Genomic DNA, 22,653 nt, shown 5'->3' on the forward strand with positions numbered 1-22,653 from the left:
CGTAGACCTCAGCCCTCTACTTTGTATTGCTAACAACTAAAGATCTGGGTTAGAGTCTAGCTCCCGTGTCACTGAGAAGTCCCAACTGGCCATGATATTATTCTTACTATTTGCCTAGAGGCCTCAACCAAGATCATGGCCCCATTGTGCTAGGGGCTGTACAGATACATAGTAAAAGCTGGTGTCTGCCCCAAAGAGCTTATGGTCTAGCAAGACACAGGGCAGGATGGGAAACTGAGGCATGGAGAGGTGCAGTGACTTGCTCAAGGTCACCCTGCAGGTCAACGGCTAATCCAGGAAGAGAATTGAGGCCTCCTTCGGGATTGTCGAGCCCAGTGCCCCATCAGTGGCCGACACTGCCTGTCAGCCGGCTGCAGATTCAGTACACCCCATTTTATATTTGGGGACAGCAAATGTACTAGTACCAGAAAGAGAGAGAGAGCAGCTTTGTTTTTGCAAAGCAGTAAATTAAGCCATCTCTCAGCAAACGTGGGCACGTTCTTCCGAGGGTGGTGATATAACCATGGAAGCGGCCACACATCTAAAGATGCCCAGATACGAGCTCCAGGAAAGGAAGAGGGAAGAGGTATGTACCAGGCAAAATAAACACCGCTGCCCAGTGACGGCAGATAGCGGGAAACACACTGTCACTTCAAGGAGTCCTTAGCCAACTGTGATTCTGCACCGCTGTGGTGCTGGGCAGGTCACAAGAATTATCCGTGTAGGCCCCTGTTACCAGCGTCTCTCACTGCCTCACAATATTTGCTGTATTTATCCTCCGAGTCTCCCGGGAGGTAGGGCAGCGCTGTTATCCCCATTTTATAGATGGGGAACTGAGGCACTGAGAGACTAAAGCTTGGTCTACACTACAAAGTTAGGTCGACCTAGCTATGTCGCTCAGGGGTGTGAAAAACCCACATCCCTGAGAGGTGTCGTTAAACCGACCTAACCGCTGGTGTAGACACTGCTAGGTTATTGGAAGAATTCTAGCTGCTGCCTCTCGGGGAGGTGGAGCACTTACACAGATGGGAGAGCCTCTCCCGTCAGTGTACGTAGTCTCTACGCTGAAGCAGCATGGCTGCAGCTTTTCAAGTGTAGACAAGCCCAACCAGTGTGTCTGTACTGCGTCATAAACCCGGGTCTGTAAGACCCTCGCTTGTGGTCTTGGTGTTTCCAAGCCGGCACTTGAGCGTCCGCACTACAATTGCTGGAGCCAGGTCTCCCAGCTGCGCTAACACAGCCATGCTGCATTGCGCAGACCTTCTGACTCAGGTTTGTGGCTTGAGCTGCGTCCACACTACAAAGTGACTCGGACCCAGGTCCTGAGTGTTTGCTAATCTGAGTCAGATTGATTTGTGTGTGGATGGAAGGGGAGCTTGGGCTCAAACCTGAATCAGAGCCCAGGCTTAGAGTGCAGTGTAGACACCATAAGACACCCACACAAAAGGCCTGGTGCAGAGCAGGGAATTGGGTCTCCTGAGTCCAGCCCAATGATCTACCTAGATGCAGCTTTTTTTTTTTAAATAGACATTGTGGAAAAACTGCATTTAAACCTCATTTGAACCAGCTTCCACTTGAAAAGGATTTTGGAGTGTTAGGGTTAAACCTAAGGGAAGTCCCAAAGAGTCACTGGTTTAGCCTCACTGATGCAAATGCAACTGGACTCCCACAGCTTCAATATTCACTTACTAGAACAGCCTTTGCACAAGACAGTTCCTCATTCCCCACACTGAAACCGACCTATGACAAGACCGTTGTTGCTGGATACAAGGCTGCGGCAGTGGGAAGAGAATGGTACATTGTACCCACAACAAACAGCCTATAACGACATGTGTGCTGTGCCTGGAAAACACAATTCTCTGGCAGCTCTTACATCTTCTGGAGCAGCAGAGCTGACTTCCGCTGTGCCCAGATTTCATCCCACAGCAAGTTCCCATTGTGAAACTGGGTCTTTTCAACACTACCCCAAATCCCTTCTCTTCGACCAGAATATATTTTGCTTTGGATCGGAAACCTTCATCACAGCGGGTGGCACACAGCTGTCTCGAATCAGTTTCACTTTCCAGTTTCTCCTGTGTCATCACAATACTGAAGCACTTTGTTTCCTAACACCCCAGGGGCAAGTTTCTTTTCAAACCTGGTTTCCACTAGAATCTTTTTGTTTTTAAATGCAGGAATGTTGCTGGGTGTAGATGTGGTCAAATTTTTTTTTTTAAAACCACAAAAGCTCAGAAGAGGAGCATGGCCAGTCACTGCTTATGCAACACAATGCTGGGGAAACTATTCTTCATGAGACTTTTTGTGTGCGCGCAAAATTCACTTGTTTCACAATTGCAGCACCTTTTAGATAAATGATTTCAACTATTCAGAGCTGCTCCGGCTAGAAGGGACCATTGCAGGCATCTAATGAAACCTGCAGAACACAGCCTACAGAGCTTCCACCTAGTAAGTCCTGCACCCAGCCTGAACTCCTGTTTGAGCCATAGCATATCTTTAGAGAAATAGCCAATCTTGGTTTATGGGGTGATGAGTTATCCCTAGAGGTGGAATAAGATAGTGAACTGCAACACAGGGCTGGGAACCAAGAATCTCTGGGTTCTAATCCTGACACCATCAGGCTCTGACACGGACTCGCCTTCAGAATATATCATAGCACTTTACAAGCATTACTTAATTAGGACACATAATATCCCCATCCAGCGGGTAAATGCTATTGTGTCCATTTCACAGAGAGGAGATGCTGAGGATCAAAGAGGTTAGCTGCCCAAGTCACGCACAAAGTGTCAGAACCAGAAGCCAAGTCACCTGACTCCCAGCCCAGTGGCTAGAGGAGACAAATGAAAACAGGCTTGTCTATCTCACAAGCATCTCCACTCAGTGTCAGTAGCTGGTTTCTCCTGCGCTCTCACAATGCTTCAGCGTTGTGGTTCCTAACACCACAGGGAGAGGTTTGACTTCAAACCTGGTTACAATGGAATCTTTAAAAAAAAGCTACCGGGATCCACGGCAAAACTCTCTACGGCTTCCTTTCGATCAGCCCGTTACTAACAATAACGGTGTCGTTATCCCCACATACACTTGCAGACACGTCGTACAGACAGTGTACACTTCCTCTCTGACCCTCCGCTACACCTGCCCCCCGGTACGCAGAGCTGGAGTAAGCATTTCCCCCCGGGGGCAGTCTGCCTTGCCACGAGTGTCGTTCCCCTCCTCTTACCAGCACTTGAGATATGTGGAAAGAGGAAGACCCGGTGCTCCATGCACGGCTCTTACAATGGCAGGATATCCTCTGCCCGCGAGGCACTTCCTCCTGGCAATTTGTGGAAGGACGCGTTCCTGGCATTCACTCAGGGGCTGCCAAGCAGTGCGCAGGCAAAACCCATGGGCACGCCAGGCGTGCCGTTCCAGAGCCCCAGCAACGCTCGGCTATCTCCCGGAAGCTGCTATTTCTTCAAGAGATGCTGAAGGAGAAGCGATTGCAATGATCCAGTCCTGGGGCCTGATCCAAAACCCGCTAACAGCAGCAGAAAGTCTCCCATAGACTGCAGGAGGCTTTTAGGGTTATTCACACATTTCTATTACAACAGCACCTGATGGCCTCGACCAGGGAGGCCCCGTCGTGCAAGGTGCTGTACAAACGTATGGTAAATGATGGCCCCTGCCCCACAGAGCTGGCAGTCTAAACGACAAGACAAAAGAAGGGAACACAAACCAACGGGACGAGAGACAGAACAACAAATCTGACAGGATGTGCACAATGCTCAGCCACTCAGGAGCGGTGCTCCCCGCAGGTATGTTAACGGACAGATCATTGGACTGGAACTCAGGAGACTCGAGGGTGGTGATTATTTATTGTTCGTATTACAGTAATGCCTCGGAGCTCTAGCCCGGACCAGACCCCATTGTGCTAGCCGCTGTACAAACGCAGAACAAAAAGATGGCCTCCTTCCAATCTCTGTTTCCAGCTCAGCCACTGGCCTGCTGGGTGACTTCAGACAAGTCACGTCCCGCCCTGTGCCTCAGTTTCCCCATCTGTGACATGGAGATGGGGATACTGACCTCCTTTGTAAAATGCTTTGAGACCTACTGATGAAAAGTGCTGCGTAAAAGCAGCGTATTTATTTAGTAGGTTGCAGTCTCCTGCACGTATTCTGGGACTTGGAGCACAGCGTCGTGGTGGCTTTATGGATTGTGACCAGAAGCTTTTCCCTACGCATAAGGGAGAGACAGCACAAAAGCTCTTGTCATAGAAAGGCAGGATCAGGCAATAGAGGCTTGAATAACTGGGAGTCGAGATAACAGGAGGGAGAGAGAAGGTAGTGCTAAGCTGCGGAGGACTTGTCAGTGAGGACAAGAAATGTGTGTTTGACGAGGTGACAGAGGGGGAGGCGCTGCAGGGATTTAAAGACGGGGTGACAATCCAAGTGACGAGCCATGAAGATGAGCTTAGCAGCAGTCCGAACGGGCTGGAGGGACAGCTGGAGCCATCAGGGCCAGAGAGGAGGAGATGAGGCCAAGACCTGAGATGCCAAAGGCTGGGACAAGCGCTTTGGCAGCACGGGCACGGAGCAGAGGTTAGATCGCCGAGCGGTTGGGCGGGAAGAAGTGGCGAGTTGTAGACACAGCCTGGATGCGGGGGTGAAAGATGAGGGCAGAGTTGAAGATGAAGCCAAGGTTATGGGCTTGAGTGACAGGGAAAACAACTTTCCACCATGGTAGAGAAAGGATCCTCTGAGCAAAGATCAGCTCTGCAGAGTCCTAGGTGCTGTACAGACAAGCCACCACGAAGACAGTCCCTGCCCCAGAGAGCCCACAATCAGCACACCAGAGAGGACACAACAGGCGGATGAAACAAACACCTGAAATGGGAGCGGGTTAGGAGAATAAAGGCACGGACTGAAGCGTTTAGCAGGAAAGCAGAAAACCCACCTCGCCATCGGCCTGCCTGGGGCCAGATGGGAGTGACCTGTAGCCAGCTATACCTGTGGGGGGAGGGAGCATGAGGCCTGGGGGGGCACAAATGCAGGCTTGGCTCTGCTGCCCCCCCATCCCTGTGCTTACCCTCCGCACAGCACCCACTTCTCCCGCTCCAGCCCAGCGCCGGCTCGGATGGGGCGGCCTCAGCCCACAGCCGGGGGTGGGGATGGGGGGAGGGGGGGAGCCAAGACCGGATTAATGCAGGGGCTTTAGGGGCTGCAGCCCAGGGCCTCAAGCTAAGAGGGGCCCTGCAAAACTAAATCGGGCCGGCTGGCAAACCGCATGTTCAGGGATGCTAGCCCACCGGCCCCACCCCTTCCGCCCGAAGCCACGCCCTTCCAGCCCTCTCTCGTCAGAGCCCCACGCTGGGTGGCCCAGGAGCCCCAGCCTGGCTGGCCATGTGGCCCCAGTGCTGGAGTGCCCCAAGCGCCCCCAGAGCCCAGGCCCCAGCCCTGCCCCAGCCATCCCATGCCCCAGAGGCCCCAGCGCCAGGCGTGGACCCAACCTGGCCCCAGTCCCCACAAAAACAGCCCCAGGCCCACAGGAGAGTTAATCCGGCTCTGGCGGGAGCAGCCACTCCTCAGAGCCTCCTGCGTCCCCCGCCCGTCCCCGGCACCCTGCCCCCCCCCCCCCCCGCATTTACCTGCTCCAGGCCCGCAGGCTGGGATGGGGCAGCCTCACCCCTTGGTCTGGGGGGAGCGGGGCACACCGTACCCCACTGATAAAACCTGCCTCCCTCACCAGGCTTTCACAGATGAGCAGCTTGCGCGGTGCTTGGACAATATAAAGCCCTAGAAAACTGCTAAGACATATTGACCGGGCAGTCGCCGGCTTGTGCTGCACCCTGAAGTGAAGCGGTTTGCCTCACACCCTGCCTCCCATCCACTACACTCAAGCCAGTTTCCTTTCTGCGCCACCGCCCAATTCAGAACACAAAACCCGCCTGCCTGCAGAAGAGCTGCACGGTGCAGAAAACGGAGGGGGGCGAGGAGGGGAGAGTCAAGAGCTCAGAGCAAATGTATCTGTCTTACGGCAGCACCTACCAGCAGCCTCCCCCGGAGATCAAGACCCCAGTGTGCTGGGCGCTGTACGTACACACGCACGGTGTGTGTGTGTAACTAGACAAGACGGGCCCCGAGAGGTGAAGCAACTTGCCCAGGGTCATCCAGGAGGTGAGTGGCAGGGCGGGGAGTGCAGCCCAGGTCCCCCGGGACCCCACCCAGTGCTACTGGCATTAGCTACCCGCTGTGTCTGGGCAGTAGCAGCTGGGCAGCGGCTCCCAGTGGGCATTAACCCATTAACTCCTGCTCCGATATCAGGGGGATCGGCAGGAGCGTTTGTTCCGGAGCATGGCTCTTCCCCCTCAATGCCCAGGGAGTGAATATTGCAGGGAACTGAGGAAGCCTGGTGTGATGGGAAGGCTCTCTCCCCTTCCTGGAGGGTGCCACCAGATTTGGCTCCGCTCCACTCACCCCCAGGGAGAGGTCATAGCAGCCATCGGCTCTGCACACAGCACACAGGGTCTAGAGTCTGCACACAGCACACAGGGTCTAGAGGGCTGCTCCAAAGCACCAAGCACATATTAGAAGCTGGGAGAAGCTGCAATGATTCCCCCTCCAGCCCCTGTGTTTTTTGGTCTAGAGGTCAGAATGCAGCATACAACTAGCAAAGAAAGCGCTAATACCGAGCTATGCAGATGGCTAACCCTTGCTTAAAAAATACCCTCCTTGGCTTATCAATTCCTCATTTCCTCCCTCGGTCCCTGACCCATTTGCTTCATGCCAAGCCAGTTAATAATTACAAGCAGCAGCGGGAGCTGTGAAAGAGAGGAAGCCTACGAAGCACAGAGTCTGAGCATGCCCATAACTCCCCAGGGCTTCTTAACAAATCACTACTCTAGTAAATTACAGGAACCTTCTTCTGGGCCCTACTATATAGACACAGACAGCCCCTACCCCAGAGAGAGCTTTCAATCCGATCTGAGACAAGACACACGTGAGTGTCACAAACGAACATTTGGATGATAATTGTATTCTGGTAGGGGAAGGGGCTGGGGACGATTATCTGGAGGACATTCAGACCCCCTAACTATAAACATCATGCAATCTGAATGTTGATGGGAAGAGGTCACACACATGCCTTCTCCCAGGGCCCCCATATAGGGGGGAAAGGGCACACTTTACCGGGGCCTGGAGGCCCTGGGGGGCCCGGCCCAGGCTGCAATCCCCATTAGGTGTGTGGGAGGGGGCCCATGTTACAAGTTTGTACTGGGCCTGAAAAAATTATGCTTGGACCCTGCTTTCTCCACCTAAAGACACCCAAGAGGAAAAGGCCTTTGAGTATCCCTTCTGCACTGGGGTAATGGGTCTGACTGATACTGGAGTCTCAGTTCTGCCCTTGGTCCATGCCCTAATGAGCTCACAATCTAAATCGCTTGGTATCTGGCAGATCTGATTACTTATTAGCCAGCTGGGATTGATAGCCATCCCCTGACTCACGCTTTGCTTTGAACACAGACTTGTAGTGTTACTTACAAGCCGTTAGAAATGTCCCACGTTGCTATGTCTGTTTCCCAGGAACTCCCTGTTAGTACCCATGTGGGTTACCCTTGGCAATAACAGGATGTTGTCCTTGTAGGCGTGGACTGATCATACACTTGTATAATCCACTGCAAAAGCGTCTGATTTAGAATCTCCCATTAAAGCTAATGGAGAGACCCCATTGTCTGCAACGGGAGCAGGACTGGGCCCCTACCAGTAACCACAGGCAATTACCACTGTGTTCTCTCCAGCCAGCCAGAAACACCAGTCTAGCCAGCCATTAGACACATGCCTCAATTATCTGAATGGCCTGAGGGCACAGGGAATGGTTCGGGTTTAGCAGGAGAGATTTTAGTGGAAGTGATGGACTTTGGGAACCAGGACTGAGAGGTTTGGGGTCCAGATAATTGAGGTTTCACTGTTCCAGAGAATTCCTAACGTAAATAAACTAGAGCGCATGGCTACACCCACGCGGCACCACCAATTAATTGCCTTTGGTCCCATTATTCTAACAATAACAGAGCCGTAAAAATGCACGATGCTAGCTCGAAGCCCAGGAGATCACGGATCTCGGCTTTATGAGCTAAAGGCATCACAACACTGAAGAGTTGATGGAGCACATTAATGGCCACTACCGTGGACAGCACGTGACACCTGCAGCATCGCTGCACTTCCTGATACAAGAAAGTTCCAGGCTGGCTGCAGATGCAGGCAGACGTCCCTGCCGCGGGTCACATCTTGAAGGCTTTCCTTGCAGCTCGGGAGAGACTTCGTTCTCTTTTCAGATGAAAACGGCAAGGAGGAAGACCAGGTTGTCAGACGCACGGGGAAGCACCTGCCCAGTTCGATCATGACTCATGGGTCGTGACTCATTGCCCAATGCCAATACAGGCCTGGCGTCTCCACAGTGGGGGCCCTCCCCGAATTAAGAGTTGAGAGATATCTTTATGGGCTTTATCCCCATGGCGATATGTGCTCAGACTACCCGGCTCTGAATGCCTGCAGGATTGCCCTCAGCTGTTTTCCTCCCCTGCAGGTGTGGCAGATTTTTCCCCATTGTTTGCATTATGCATCAATATAGACCCAGGGAGGTGTCTGCGGTTCCGGACACTCCCCAAGTTCCAGCATCTCTGCAGCCGGAGGTTTTAGCTCATCCCTCGTAGACCAGTCACAAAGTGCAGCTGCAGATGAGAGCGTCCCCCAGTGGCTGGGGATGGTCTGGCTCACACAACCCTTCCCGGAGCCAGCCCCTCGGTAAGAGTCTGCTATGTGCATTGCCCCATCCCGTGCTGTGGCAGTTTCAGGGCTGAAGCGTACCTCCTGCATCCTTGTGCGCACCAGAGCTCACACCGGGCTGGATGGCAGGGGCTCCGCTCCCCCTAATGATCCGGGCGTTTATCCTCTAGCCATCCCAGCCAGGAGGAGGGAGAACGTAGCGGGCGGAGGAGAGTGTCTGAGGAACAGGACCTACCACGTTAAGACCACGTGCACCTTCAGCGCCTGGCCACGTGGGGGCGTGTGTGAATGCCATTGTGACGGGGGAAGGAAGGCTGCTTGGGAGTGATCACTGCAGTGACATTGCCACGGGATGCGCATCACACTCAGCCTGACAGCCAGCCGCTTAGGAGACACAACGGGACCGGCCTCCCAGCTACTTATACAGCTGCAACAGCTGCCATCGCGGATCACTGTGCTGGTGATCAAAAAGCGGGGGAGGGAGAAGAGGCCAGTCCATCCTCCCCCCATTGCCTGCTCAGACAGGCACCACCCCTTGGGGCTCTATGTGCATTCCCCTGCTTGTGGGGCTGGGGCACCGCCAGCAAAGGGCTGCACCCAGCGTGGGGACACACATCGTTTTGGGTACTGGCCACGCAGCTCGATGTCCCCACGTGGCACGTTTCACGTAGTTCCACAGGAGCTGCTCCCCTCATCCATGCCCAGCCCATGTGCGCGTGCCGCCTGCCCTCCTGGGATTGACATGCGGGGCAGGACGGGGGGCCCCCGGCCAGGCTGCAGCGTGGTGAGTGTTTGTCTGCAAGGGTTTGCTGAGGTTTCTCCTGAGCAGCTGGCCCACAGGGGCACAGCTGAGCTTTGCTGGCTGCTCAGCACACCCACTCTGAGCTGTACGTCTGGCCAGGGGATTGGCCCCCTTCTCTTTCACCATCCCTTCCGCTGGCCGTTCAGGTGACAGATGTTCACTTGGCTGCAACTCTGGAGCAACCTCAATGGAGCGGAGCAGAGCAGAGCAGAGCAGACATCTACCGGTTCAAGTGTCACCTGCCGCTTTAGAAACCCTCGACTACCTGTACAGAGACTCCAGCCACATAGCAGCAAACGTGCCTCACCAGTGCTGAATAGAGGGGAATAATCACTGCCCTCGGTCTGCTGGCAATGCTCCTATAATGCAGCCCCATATGCCGTTAGCCTTCCTGGCAACAAGGACACACTCTTGACTCATATCCAGCTTCTTGTCCACTGTTACCCCCAGATCTGAATTGCTGCCTAGCCAGTTGGTCCCCAGTCTGTAGCTGTGCATGGGATTCTTCCATCCTATGTGCAGGACTCTGCACTTGTCGTTGTTGAACCTCATCAGATATTTTTGGCCCAATCCTCCAGTTTGTCTAGGTCCCTCTGTATCCTATTCCTACCCTCCAGTGTATCTACCACTCCCCCCAGCTTAGTGTCATCTGCAAACTTGCTGAGGGTGCAATCCACCCCATTCTCCAGATCATTAATGAAGATGTTGAACAAAACCGGCCCCAGCACCGACCCCTGGGGCACTCCGCTTGTGACCGGCTGCCAGCTAGACATCGAGCTGTTGATCACTACCCATTGAGCCCGACAATCCAGGCAGCTTTCTATCTACTTTATAGTCCATTCATCCAACCCTTACTTCTTTAACTTACTGGCAAGAATACTGTGGGAGGCCATATCAAAAGTGTCCACTGCTTTCTCCACATCCACGGAGCCAGTCATCTCCTCATAGACGACAATCAGGCTGGTCAGGCACCCCTTTTTGTGTTTAAGCTCACCGAAGATTTCTTTGTTAAGCCAAGCCAGTCGCCTGCCATATTTGCTATTCTTTCTCCACATTGGGATGGTTTGTTCCTGCGCCCTCGATAAGGTTTCTTTAAAATACAGCCAGATCTCTTGGACTTCTTTCCCCCTCATATTAGCCTCCCAGGAGATCTTACCCATCAGTTTCCTGAGGGAATCAAAGTCTGTTTTTCTGAAGTCCAGGGTCTGTATTCTGCTGTTCTCCTTTCTTCCTTTTGTCAGGATCCTGAACTCGACCATCTCATGGTCACTGCTGCCCAGGTTACCACCCACTTCTACTTCCCCTGTTTGTGAGCAGCAGGTCAAGAGGAGCACAGCCCCTAGTTGGTTCCTCCAGCACTTGCACCAGGAAATTGTCTGCAACACCCTCCAAAAGCGTCCTGGATTGTCTGTGCTCTGCTGTATTGCTCTCCCAGCAGATGTCAGGGTGATTGAAGTCCCCCATGAGAACCAGGTCCTGTGATCTGGAAACTTTCATTAGTTGTCTGAAGAAAGCGTCATCTACCTCATCCTCCTGGGCTGGTGGTCTATAGCAGATGCCCACCACAACATCACCCTTGTTGCTCTTTCCTCTAAACTTAACTCAGAGACCCTCAACAGGCTTTTCTCCAGTTTCACTCCGGAGCTCTGAGCAATATGCATCTCTCTAAGCACATGAAAGACACTGTCTCTCAGCAAGCAAGCAAGCAAGCAAGCAAGCAAGCAAGCACGCACGCACACCATGTGCATCCTTAAAGAAGTCACAAGGATCCCCTGAGACTTACCCATGACAAGTGGGAGAATTTCACTCCCCCAGGCCCTGGAGAAATTTGCTTTTGATTACAACAGCCTCTCTGATGGTCACTAACTCCCAATGCCACCAATATAAATGTAACTGGAGTAACTGCACCCTGCTGTGAGAAATCACCAAGAGCTAGGAAATGATCAGCTGGGTGACACGGGCTGATGCTAGAGCCAAGCAGCAGGTGCCAGGCAGCTGGGCACCTTGCATTCTTACAGCCTTCACCTGTGCAAGCCTCCCTCTCACTTTGAAGAGAGCTATACTTGCATAAGAACTGCAGCATCAAGCCCTGGCTGGCTGCTTCGTAAACTAGCTGGTGCCCCTCAAGTGCTATCCCCACAGCTGTAGAAAACTGGTCAGACCAGCTCTGCACAGCCTGAAAACGCTGGGCTTTCCCTGACAAGACCTTGCTAAGAAGGGTAGGGCTGCCAGAGGGTTTCATAGGGCAAGAAGCTACTGTTGAAGGCCTGGAGGGGGTGAATTTAAAAAAAAATAAATAAAAGGATGGGGGGAGAAGGATTCTCTCTGCCCAACAGTGGGAATGAGGGAGGGGACAGAGCAGGTCAGAGAAGTTCAAGCGCTGAGGAAAGGATGGTCAAACAGAGCCATCTGTATCCTGCATCCAGACCTCAGCTCAGACCCTGAAGAAACAGTTCAATCTGAGACCTCGTCTTCACTTCTCAGATGGAGACAAGGCACTTTAGCTTAACGCAGAGTAACTCTACCCCGACCTGGGGCTGAGCTCGCCTCGTTAGCCCACAGGGAAACAAAAGCGCCTGGTCTCCATTGTGCTTTTACTTCAGGTTAACTCAGGAGCCTTCGTCATCCCCTTCCCAAGGAGCATGCACTTGTCAGCAGCAGAGACAAAGCCAGGCACTAGGATGCCTTACTCACAATCGGATGGTTATTGCATTGCACCACTATTATAACACCTAGCTCTTACGTAGCTCTTTCCATCCAGGGATCTCAGGGCAACAAAGGAGGTCAGCATCATTACCCCTATTGTACAGAAGGGGAAACTGAGGCACGGGGCAGTGAAGTGACTCACCTAAGATCACCCAGCATATCCTTCTCAGAGCTGGGAACAGAACCCAGCTCTCCCGAGTACCAATTCAGTTCTCCAACCAGTATGCCATATTGCCTCTAACAGGGCAGAGTTAAAGTTATGTGGGTCCTTACTGTGAACTCCCTACCTAAACACAGTTGGATTGCATATAAGTGTAACTTTAACTCTAAATTTCCTGGGTTTAAAAAGCTTGCTTTGGGGAGAATTACAATATCCCTGTAATGTTTGTTCACCCTTAAGTTACTGATACAAACTCTCAAGCTTACCTCCCGTTCTTCTGGGAATCTAGAGCGTTACAATCTATATGGTCTATAGGATGCCTGTCTCTGAGGTCCTGACAAGTCACAACAGGAAAAAACCCTCTATTTTTCTCAGCTGGTGGTCACGAATACGTGGATCTCCTCCCTTGACACTGCTAAGGAAAGAGAAGAGCTTTCCCCAATTCTCTGGATGATGTCCACTGGCCTGGGTAATCAGACACTGTGCCAGAGCATTGGGAAGCTTTGGGCAGGAACAGGTTTAGAGTTATACTGCCTGGAATTATTAAAAAGAGCAGGATATCATTATGTGGTGGGATAATAAATTGCAGAATTAATAAAAATTCGCCACCTCTGGGCGTATCAGACGAGAGGAAAAGACCCATCGCATCATGCTTTCTAGGGGAAAAAGCCAACGTGTTATAATAAACCACCTTTAATGCACCACCTTTAATGCACCATAAATATACACAGCACATTTGTTCAAGTTGGCCCCGTCCACCCCCCCGCCCCAATAACTGAAGTTGGATCAGGTCCAATAAACAGGTCCCAGGTCCCATTCATCATGCAGGCCCCCCCGGTCAAATATGACTTGGCCTTGTAAATGTATCTTCTCTGCTAAGTCTCTAGCACTAAGAATGTAGACTTGCCAATCCCACAGCAGTCCACAAAGGGCAATTTGTCACAGCAGTTATATAAAAACAAGTAGGCAAGTGTCAATCTTCATTGCGATTGGGAAGGCTGGGAAATTAACAGGCTACATGAAAGGTAAAGAAACAGAAAAATGATACCCTGGTCTCTTTCCAATAAAGAAAATCTTACTTTTTAGAGCAGGTGGATAAAAAAATCCACCCTGGAAGAAAAGGGGCAGGGAAGGGTTAGGTTAGAAGCATGCAGGTAATAATTCCTGTTTCCATTGTAGTCAATAGGAGTTACCCATATCCTGAGGCTGGAGAAACAGGCCTGTTGTTTAATACAATGGCCCTTTTGCAGCAGAGGTTTGCTTTAGGTTTAGCACAAGGTCAGTATGAAAGCGGCCCGGCTATGTGCACGCAATGTGGTGAAGCAGGGCAGGAAAGGGCTAACTTTGCTGCAAGGGGGATGGGACACACAGAATTTCAGCTAGTGCAAATCAGGGTAGTAGCTCCAAAGAACTCAACACAGCTGCACCCGTCCTCCGCTTGTGCATGCCTGGCCCATTATCTCTAATCACCCGGAAGTGCTGGAGTCAGGGTAGAGGGAGCAGCTCTCACAGCTGCATCCATGCTCCTCTGCAGGCCTTTCTCGGGCTATGTCTACACAGGGATTAAAAAAAAACCCACGGCTGGCCTGGGTCAGCTATGCAGATGCTCGGACTGGAGCCTGAGCTCTGGGACCCTGTGAGGTCCAGAGCCCAAATGTCCACACGCTGACTTTTAGCCCCGCAGCCCAAGCCTCACAAGATCGAGGCAGCTCAGCCAGGCCAACTGCAGCTCTGCTGCAGGTCTTCCATCCCCGTGTAGTACCCGAAGAGCAGGGCTTCCGCTGCCGGTCTTTCCACACGGCTTTGGGATGCTGGGGAAAGAGAGCCTGCCAAACCTGCCCCATGTGACACCAGAGCATGAGCTAAGGATGCTCAGGACCTGCCCCCAGAGCCATATCCTACAGGATGCACTGGAAGAGGTTTCTTCTTGCGATAGCTGTAAGGTGTGGAGGGGTTGACAGCACCCAAGAGTTGGGGGAGCGGGGAAGGGGCAGCCAGCTATCCCCTGCTAGAGCTGGAGGAGCTCACCCTGTGGATACAGTGACAGTCACATACAATTATTTCCATACCGGAGGATCCTCATTCAAAGTGCAGGGTAGAGCGCTCAGGGAACAAGGCAGGGGTCTCACGGAAATAACCATCTGTGAAGACGTCACTCGAGACCATTGGGTAACGAAGAGGCAGAAGTGGCCGGAGTTAAGGTTGCACGCATAGTATTAACACGAACAGTATTCACATGAAAAGTCAGGGAACGACTCTCTGAACTTTCTCCTAGGGCCCGCTCTAAAGCCCACTGAAGTCACTGGGAATCTATCAGGCTCCTAATGTGGGCAGGGTTTGGTTTTTGATTTTCTAGGCGTTTTTTTGTTGTTTTACAAAAAGGTCAAATCAAAGCCGTACCATAGCCAGGCGACGTGGCTGGACATCGCCTGAAGTGAAATTACATTTGCACGATGCAATGGCAGAAAAAGTAACGTGCCTTGAGCAGAAAGTTTTCCTTGGTGCCCTTCCCTTCATGGGAAGCAGCATGGTTTTATGCTCAGAAAGTGTGAATTTTGCTGCCTTCACAGACATAAGGGGTCTCCTCCTAAATCATTTCATGCATGCTCAGGCAGGAAGACAGGACCAGCAGTGGGAACTTGGGAGATCAGGGATGATTGCCTGCCCTGCCACAAACTCCCTGTGTGACCTTGGGCATGTCACTTAGCCTGTCTTTGCTGCAGCTCCCCATCTGTAAAATGGGGATAACAGCACTCCCATAATCTCACAGGGGTGTTAGGAGGATGAATGTATTAAAAGATTGTGAGGTGCTCAGATACCACAGTAACAGGAGCCATATAAGTACTTTAGATAGATGGGCAGTTCACGGACTCCATATTCAACTCTGGTACAAGAACTCCTCTGCTTGTGCTTGCCACTGTAAAAGCCAGGCACGGACTAAATAATTTGGGGAAAAGGGCAGCAGCAGGGTAGGAGTTCACCCAGCAAAGGGACCTCAGAAGAAATTCAGGGGAAAGTCAATGGGGTGGGAAGGCCATTGCTAGCACAATGGGGTCCTAGTCCAGGACTAGGGCGATGCAGATATAAATGACAACAAGAGCAGCCTCACAGACCAGCTGATTGGTCCGTCGGAAGTTTCACTTCCTCACACAAGTTCCCAAAATGGCCCGTTATGTCACCATCCAGACAAGCAAGAGCTACCTCTAGAATTCAGTTTCACCTGTGGTGTGCTCTTCATCTAGGCAATTCTTTACGCCTCCACACTCTTCTGCCAGAGATAAGTAGCCTGGACAAAGCTTGCATGTTTCAAAGAACAAAAAAGAACCAATGCATGTAGGAATAACTGTATGTGCGCGCACATATGTACACACTGCTGCCCTCTACAGGATACATTTATAACTGTACAGCTGTGTGTCACTGACCCTGTACTGCTAACAGCTAGTGGAGATTCTCCTTTAGCTCAGCTGATTGCTACAAAGCACACCTCTTCCAGGAAACAGTCCTGTAAGGTGCAGAGTATAATAACCACCCTGGAGGAGCCACCAACAGGGATCAAACCTTGGACCTTTAGCTTCAAAGCAGATTCTACAACTTAAGCAGGACTAACTTCAGTGCTGTGAACAGCAGCTGGTGGCCTCTCTCTGTGCATCTGCACACACACATCTAGCCAGCATGCTACACTCTCCGCCCACCCACAGAAGTTGATAGGAGCCAAAGGAGCGACATCTTCCCAGATCACGTCCCTGGTTCTTAGTTCTGGGCCAGCTTGTATGTCTTTGCCCTTCCATCATGATTGCCACCAGGGGCCCAATCCTGCAACACTCTGGCTGTAGAAAAATTTGCCACAGGTGCTGTCACCTGTGCATGGGATTCCAGCCTGAGTAATCGGTTACCTACAGAGAGATTGTGCTGCTGACTCAAGCACAAAGCCAGCCCCATGGAAGACTGCTATGCTAATCAGCACCAACACATGCAGCAGGGCTCTCTGAAATCACTACTGATTACACACCAATGGCGCAATGAAATTGGGCTGCTAGCACACGTACCATCTACCAGATAAATGCCAGCTCGGCCACGTGGACACACACAGACACATCCATCCTTTCAGAGGGGTCCTCCCCTGTCCTCCAGCCAGACGGATGCAGCAAGAAAAGCAGCGAGAGAATTTAACAGGAATTGTGCTGCTCACTCACCTGCTTTTATCTGTTTCATGTCTGATTATTCACCCCCACCCGGCCCCCAAATCTCTTTCTTTGCTTCATGCCAAGGCGCGGAAGACTGAGGAGGGAGCCCCATGGCACCACTTCAAGCAGTCGTGCTCCTGGGGATAAATCTGAGGGCCAACGATGGAAGCTACACGCACACCCCAGTTTTGGTGGGACGTATTCCTGGAGGTTTCATCACACGACATTATCTTTCATTTCTGGAGACTCCGGGACAACCCTGGCGGGTTGGCCACCCTACCCCCTTTTGGGACATGTAAGACAGGTAAATTGGCAGCGTGCAGAGACCACCGGCAGCTCCCAGACTTCAGCCAGGGCTCAGCACCTGCATGAATCAGACCCCTAGCCCTGGGCAGAGCAGGCAGCAACGGCGGTGGTGCCCATCATTGCTGCCAACACAGGGCCATGCATGGGGAGATGGTGGTCTCTGGATGAGTGTCTACCTGGGGCTGTTTTGCCAAAAATACCCTACCGTCGCTAGCCACAGTGCAGCTCCACCACCAGCAACAGGGGGGCACCTACGCAGCAGAAAAAGACGGGCCGGCAGCAAGTCTCGGAGCCCAGGTCAACTGTGTTGGGCTCACAACAAGAGGGTAGGCGTTGAAGCCCAGGCTCCAGCCCCAGCCTCAGCCCGGAAAGCCAGCAAGGGGGGAGCCAGGGCTCCAGCCCCCATCCAACCCTCCGCACTGCTCTTCTTAGCCCCCCCGGTGCGCCCTGCCGCAGGGCTGTTTCTGCTGTGTGGACGGACCTGGAAGGCTGAGGCCCCGATTCAGCAACGTACCTAAGCACGCCTGCCCTGAGCGGGAACGCTCCCGTTTGACGTTAGACAGGTGCTCCCCTGAGCGGGGCAGGGGAGGGGATTCTCAGCTCCGGGACCGCTCCCCTTCGCGCCCAGAACCCAGGGGACAGCCTAGAACCCAGGAGTAACCCTGGTCACCTCACCCCTGCCTGCCGCCTTCCAGCTGGGGCCTGCACAGGTGCCAGGCCGGGGTGTGGCCGGCCTGATGCCTCCTGTGAGGAGCGGAGATCGTGCTTCCAGCTGGGGACAGGCCGCAGGGCCGAGTGCCCGCGAAACCCCGGGGTGCACCCAGCAGGGGTGACGCTTCCTTCCAGCACTCCTGCCCGGCGTGTGCGTCCCTCCGCCTCCCGCTGGAGCCCAGAGAGGAGGCAGGGCGCCCCTGGGGCAGGACAGGCGCTCTGCAAACTTGTCGTCGCCTGCAAACCCCACCGGAGCTCACAGCCGGCCGCGGCGGGGAGGGAGCAGGGCGGCATTGCTCTGCAAGGAGGCAGAGGAGGGGGATGCTCCTTCCCCCCCCCCCGGAGCCGTGCAAGCACCAGACCCAGCCCTTCCCTCTTCATCCGCCTCCCCCCCATCGCGGGCTCTCCGGCTGGGGAAGGGAGGGAGGCAGGGAGACCCCCGCTGCGGTGCATTCTCCCCGCCGGGCGCCCCCGTGCCTGGGTCCGATGCCCCGAGCTCAGCCCGCCCGCCCGGCCCCTCCCACGGCGCCTCTCACCTGCCCGCTGGGCTCGTCCCCGCTCGCGCCGCGGCACAGGACCCAGCTGCGGCCAGATGTCGCCTCCGCCGGCGCCGGTTCCAAGCGGCCTGCCCCCGCCCGGCCTCCACGGGGAGGGGCTGCCAAGCAGCGGGGAGGGGGGGGAAGGCGACCTGCGCTTGCGCTGCTGGGAGCCTGCCTGTCTCTCCAGGAGGCTGAGCTGCTACCCCCCCTAGCTGGGGCTGGGGGTTCCCCCTTTGCACCTGTCCCGGGCCGGGATTTTAAGGGGGAGAAGGACTGAGAGCAAAGGGGGCCCAGCTGGACTCAGCCCAGGCTGAAGGGCCGGGCTCAAAGAGGAGGGAGCCCTGGTTTGCTGCCCCACCGCAGTGGGAGCCCGCCGAGGTCTGTCCCGGGTGCAGCGCTCCTCCGGGTGTTCATTCACGGCCTGGAGAGTTAAAGGGAGCGTGCACGTTTCACATCTGCAGAGGACGCCCGGCTGGGAGGGTCGCCAGCCTCTTGGCGGAGAGCCCTGAAATTCAAAATGCCCTTGACACACTGGAGAGTTGCACCCACGACAACGAGATGAAATTCACTAAAGACAAGTGAAAATTGCTGCACTTAGGAAGGGGGGGAAAAAATCAGATGCAGGGTTACAAAATGGGGAATAACTGGTAGGTGGGAGTCCGGATGAAAAGGACTGCAGGGTGGGGGTGATAGTGGGTCACAAGATGAACTGAGTTGCAAAAAAAAAGCTAATACTCCGGGGTGTATTAACTGGAGTGTTGTATGTAAGAGACAGGAGCGAGTTGTCTCGCTCTGCATGGCACTGGTGAGGCCTCAGCTGGAGAATCGTGGTCAATCCTGGGCACCATGGTCTAGGAAAGAGGTGGACAAATTGGAGAGGGTCCTGAGGAAAGCAACAACGATAAAAGGTTTTAAAAAAACCCTGTCCTATGAGGAAAGGTTAAAAAAAACTGGGCACATTTAGTCTTGAGACAGGAAGAGTGAGGGGACCTCCTATTATAAAGAAGACAGTGATCAGTTGTTCTCCATGTCCACTGAAGGTAAAAGGAGAAGTAATGGGCTTAATCTGCAGCAAGGGAGAGAGTTGGGTTAGATATTAGGAAACACTGTCTAACACCCAGGGTAGTTTAACTCTGGAATAGGCTTCCAATGGAGGTTGTGGAAGCTCCATCACTGGAGGCTTTTAAGAACCGGTTGGACAAACACCTGTCAGGGATGGTCTAGGTTTGCTTGGTCCCATCTGGACTTGATGACTTCTCGAGATGTCTTGCAGCCCTACATTTCTAGGAAAAGCAAGCCTTGGAATACAGGATAATCTCTGCAGGATGCACAGAAGAGGGAAGCCCAAAATCTCATCTAAAACCAGGCTCATACAAGAAGGGGAGTAACTGGGGATCCAGCATAGGGACAAAGGCTGCAAACTCCCATCAAGGATTCACTGGCAGTGGGAAGTTATTATTGCATTGGCATCATGCAAGCACCTGGAGGCCCAAGTGGCTACAGTGCTGTATAGATAGAGAATAAGACCCACTCTCTGCCCCAAGAGTTTACAATCTAAATAAACAAGCCCAACAAAAGGTGGGAGGAAGGAAAAACGATCACCCCAAGTTTACAGTTGGGGAACTGAGACACACTGAGACTAAATGACTTGTCCAAAGTCCCACAGTGGGCGGGTGGCAGCAGAGGCAGGGAACTGAGCCCAGCCCAGTGCATTAGCCACCAGACCAACCTTCCTCAAAGTGTTTGCAAATGAACCGGGACTAACAAACTCACCCATCATGTCGGGATGTTTGCACGGCCAGATCAGCTTTGCGCAGCTGATGTGAAAATGGACAGCCCGAGAACACAAATATACCCCAATGACTGGGCATCTTGAATACAACTAGTGATGAGTTACACCCCTATCAGAAAATAAATCACCACAGAACAGAGGGAAGCTAATAGTATCTTGTAAGGCTGCAACCGTTGCAATGGGCTAATGATTCCAGGTACTGAAAGCACAACTAGTGCTTGTGGGACAATACCGGAAAATCTGGAACAGATAGCAACTCTACCAACAGTACCCTCTCGCCAGACACTGATTCCCACTTCATTAGCTGTCAGACAGAGCCTTAGACTGGAGTTTCCAGTCTACGTAGCTGTACTAAATGGATTCCAGCTACAGCCAGAAGGATCAGAGAAATAAGAACCTGACAAATCCTTTTATGGCATCTATAAAACATAACCCGATGAATGGCATTAAGTGGGAGGCAGTGCAGCTTAGAAGATAGAGCACTGGGCTGTGACTCGTGTAGGCGGGGTTTTTATCTCAGCTCTGCCACTGACCATGGGCAAGTTACTTTGCCGCTCTGTGCCTCAGTTTCCCTACCTGTAAAATGGGGATAATGATACTGCTCTCCCTTAGTGCTTTGAGATTTGCTGATGAGTAGCACCGTATAAGCGCCATTTATTGTTATAAATGATGAATTATTATAATAAAGCATCTGTAAGAAAATAATAAGTGAATGAGATTGGATCTCGGCCACAGCAGGATTGTTCCGGAAGGTATTCTATGATGAACTGGCTACCACTGCCCTCTGCTGGATGGAATCGGATGGTTTCCTCTGTCTCGTGCGCGGCCAACAGCTAATGGAGATTATTATTTCAACAAGTATCCAAAGTGAAATCTTTGCAATGACAGAGAGGTGCGAGAACTCCGATGTTTCTGTTCCAAGTAACCATGCTGTGCAGCACCTCAACAACCCAGGCGTTGGTGGAAGATTTGTCAGTGATTCAAATGGAAGTCAGATTCAGTCTTTATCTTGTCTTGTCCACTCTAGTTTTAAAGATGGCAAACGATGGAGCTTCCATCTCTTTTCGTAGAAGACTATCCCACTGTAGAAATGGTTTGAAAGTAGAGTCTACAATTCTGCTAGTCATCTTTTTCCCTTTGTTCCCACTGGCAAAAAAAAAAAAGAAAAGAAAAATTATAGACATACACACACATCTGAGGTTTTGTTCTGAAATTTCACTTGCTTGAAGATAGGCACATGCTTAAACATCTTGCTGATTCAGCGCCTCCGTCTGCAGCAAGCCCATCTGAATGGGTGATTTCCAGCCATCCCGGAAGAGGGGCTCAGTGAGGGCAGAGCTGTCGGTCATTTTGTGGCTAAACTACATCTGATGGCATCTTCAGCAGGAGATACGGAAGGAAGAAGACGCTACTGAAGCCCTCAGAGTTAAAAAAAAAGGAACAAAGCAGTTCAAAAGGAAGGTTAAGGAGAGACAAGTCAGGAAAGTCTCAAAATACACAAAGGTATTTGACAGCAGTGGCCCCAAATATTCTAGAGACGGCCCCAAACACAGTTACCAATAGCATTATTACTACACTGTTTGGGGCCATAACAACGAAAAGAATGCTATAGTATGTTTGTAAGGGGTAACAGGGTGAGGGGGGTCAATGGGCAAAAAATATTTATGGGCACTGGAAGGGAAAGTTGATAACTGATGGCAGAAGAACATGAGGCAGAGAAAGAAGATCTTGGATGGACGATGTGCAATCATGGGTGGATCAAATGGACTATTCATCCACAAAAAGATCAGCTGAGGATCATACAGAATGGTTGCAAGCCTTTAGTAATGGAGATAAGAACATAAGAACGACCATACTGTGTCAGACCAATGGTCCATCTAGCTCAGTATCCTGTCTTCTGACAGTGGCCAATGCCAGGTGCTTCAGAGGGAATGAATAGAACAGGTAATCATCAAGTGATCCGTCCCATCGGCCATTCCCAGCCTCTGGCAAACAGCAATCCCTGCCTATCCTGGCTAATAGCCATTGATGGACCTATCCTCCATGAACTTATCTAGTTCTTATTTGAACCCTGTTATAGTCTTGGCCTTCAGAAAATCCTCTGGCAAGGAGTTCCACAGGTTGACTGTGTGTTGTGTGATGAAATACTACCTTTTGTTCGTTTTAAACATGCTGTCTATTAATTTCATTTGGTGACCCCTAGTTTTTGTTATGAGAAGGAGTAAACAACACTTCCTTATTACTTTCTCCACACCAGTCATGATTTTATAGACCCCTATCATATCTCCCCCAGTCGTCTCTTTTCCAAGCTGAAGAGTCCCAGTCTTTTTAATCTCTTCTCACATGGAAGCTTTTCCAGACTCCTATCATTTTAGTTGCCCTTTTCTATACTTTTTCCAATTCCAATTTTTTATTTTTGAGATGGGGCAGCCACATCAGCATGCAGTGATCAACATGCGGGCGTACCATGGATTAATGAAGAGGCAACATGATATTTTCTGTCTTATTATCTATTCCTTTCCTAATGATTCCCAACATTGTGTTAGCTTTTTTGTCTCCCCTAATCTTCTATGATTCAGATGTAGAGCAGTTGATCCAGTGGTAGGAAGAAGGAATGAAAACAAAATGGAGATGGTGAAGCTGCATTTTATAGTTTCTGCCATCTGGCTTGAACATCCTGTATTTTAAATACAAGCTCCT

At 51.9% G+C, this 22,653-nt stretch overlaps 1 protein-coding gene across 3 annotated transcripts in view; it reads right to left on the minus strand.

The window, feature by feature from the left end:
• CAPN5 (calpain 5) overlaps positions 1-18,399 on the minus strand; it is a 102,455-nt gene extending 84,056 nt beyond the window's left edge. Inside the window, exon 1 of one of the 3 annotated variants that reach the window (XM_067533250.1) lies at positions 18,159-18,399. The gene's annotated coding sequence lies outside the window, so the exon portion shown is untranslated. Of the gene's footprint in view, positions 1-13,500; positions 13,533-17,586; positions 17,983-18,158 lie in introns of those variants that run through there. The other 2 variants (XM_067533251.1, XM_067533252.1) reach the window with 2 other exon arrangements.
• Between the last annotated feature and the right edge of the window lie 4,254 nt (positions 18,400-22,653).

This window comes from Emydura macquarii, unplaced genomic scaffold, assembly GCF_026122565.2.
Source record: "Emydura macquarii macquarii isolate MOO-44397 ecotype Brisbane River unplaced genomic scaffold, CSIRO-AGI_Emac_v2 contig_3328, whole genome shotgun sequence".
Classification (NCBI taxonomy): domain Eukaryota; kingdom Metazoa; phylum Chordata; order Testudines; family Chelidae; genus Emydura; species Emydura macquarii.